This window comes from Mandrillus leucophaeus, unplaced genomic scaffold (assembly GCF_000951045.1).
Source record: "Mandrillus leucophaeus isolate KB7577 unplaced genomic scaffold, Mleu.le_1.0 Scaffold222, whole genome shotgun sequence".
In the NCBI taxonomy this organism is placed as follows: Eukaryota; Metazoa; Chordata; class Mammalia; order Primates; family Cercopithecidae; genus Mandrillus; species Mandrillus leucophaeus.
Window position 1 is genome coordinate 3,237,928 of NW_012102277.1, and position 1,876 is coordinate 3,239,803.

The window sequence follows — 1,876 nt, forward strand, 5'->3', positions numbered from 1 at the left end:
GAATTGAGGCATTTGCCTCCTAGACTTCCACCTCCCTGGTCTAATCAGAGCAAGCAGCAGAAACTGACTGATATAAGCAGAGAAGAAATGTATGGAAAGGCCATGGGACAGCCCCCTACAGTGACCTGAAAGGCTGGAGGATTGAGCAAGATCAAAAGGAGAGTGGGCAACCAGGACCAACGCTAGAATTGTGAATAGCCCCTGGCCACAGAACCAGACTGACAGGGTCCCTGCAGTGTTTGCCACTGAGCCTGATTACCACAGCCTGCAGAGGTGCTGCTAGCTACACACAGGCTGATCCTACTTCTGGGAATGGGATTTTGTTTTGCTATCACCTGCCCCCAGGATGGATTCTTTGCAGTCTCCTATTCTCTGCATTTCTAACTGCTGTTTCAAAGTCCTGGGTGCCCTGCTTTCAAGAGGGGTTGGGAAGGTGAGCACCACATTAAAAAAAGTATCAGTTATTTCATTAGAATCTTCTTAAGAAATTTAGAACATCAATGTGTGAGGATAAATTCTACTCGTCAGGGCAAACACAGATCACAGTTAGCCCTGGAACTGAGGAATAGCTTTGATACTGGTAAAATTTGCCCGTCCACAGCTTTCTGATCAACCAGACACCTCTCCATAACTTCCTATTTCTCTTTTTCTGCACCAGAGATCTCACCTTCGTGGTGTCTGGGCTTCTGCAGTTTCTTCCTGAAGTAAGCATCAGTAAGATGTTTTGGGATTTTCACATTGCTGACTGATACCAATTTTTATAGAGGTGGCAGTGACAAATTACTGGTGTGTTCTTCACAGAGAAACTCAATTGAGGACCAGAGGTCCAGTCACAAGTAAAAGCCACTGCCCAGCTAGCTGCTCCGGGAAAACCATCTTGCCTCTGTGGCGCCCAGTGAGGATGAGCAGAATGGTCCTGGGAGCGATGCTGCTTGCAGTTTTCCGGCATGCTGACTGCAGGGCTTTTTTTGTTTTTGAGGCAGAGTCTCACTGTGTCACCCAGGCTGGAGTGCAATGGTGCGATCTTGGCTCACTGCTACCTCTCGCCTCCTGGGTTCAAGCGATTCTCCTGCCTCAGCCTCCCAAGTAGCTGGGACTACAGGTGCGTACTACCACTCCTGGCTAATTTTTGTATTTTTAGTAGAGAAGGGTTTTCACTATGTTGACCAGGCTGGTCTCATACTCCTGACTTCTGGTGATCTGCCCACCTCAGCCTCCCACAGTGCTGGGATTACAGGCACGAGCTACCATGCCTGGCTGCTCAACAACTTTTTAGACACATCTCCAGTAGGATGATAAGGCATCTTGTGAAGTTTAACCACTGGGGCACCACCATTCTTGTCACCACCAACTGGTTTTGTAACAGTTGCAAGAACCTTCTCCTTTTCAATCTTGGATTTAGCCGCTGAGTACTTCCCCTTGTACGTGCCTTTCTGGAACACATAGCAGGTCGGGAATATCTGTCAATTCCTCTGATGAGGACAGGATTTCAGCTGCAGTGGGGCTTCCCTTTCTTGGGTTTTTTGGCCTTGAGGTTACCCTTTGTTACCTTGCCACTAGCATCAGCTTTCTTGGATTCAGGTTTCTTCTCCTTAGTATCTGGCTTCTCAACTTTTTCACCCACCATCTTATAAGATGAGAAAGACAGCACCAGGCTGGGTGCGGTGGCTCATGCCTGTAATCCCAGCACTTTGGGAGGCTGAGGCAGGCAAACTGCTTTAACTCAGGGGTTCGAGACCAACCTGGCCAACATGACAAAATTTCACCTCTACAAAAAAAATATAAAAACTAGCTGGGTGTGATGGCATGTGCCTATAGTCTCAGCTCCTTGGGAGTTGAGGTGGGAGGATCGCTGGAGCCCAGAAGTTAAGGCTAC

General features: G+C 48.1%; 1 pseudogene; it reads right to left on the reverse strand.

Annotated features, from left to right (window-relative positions):
* Positions 1-524: 524 nt before the first annotated feature.
* LOC105540580 lies at positions 525-1,627 on the reverse strand (annotated as a pseudogene).
* Positions 1,628-1,876: the final 249 nt, after the last annotated feature.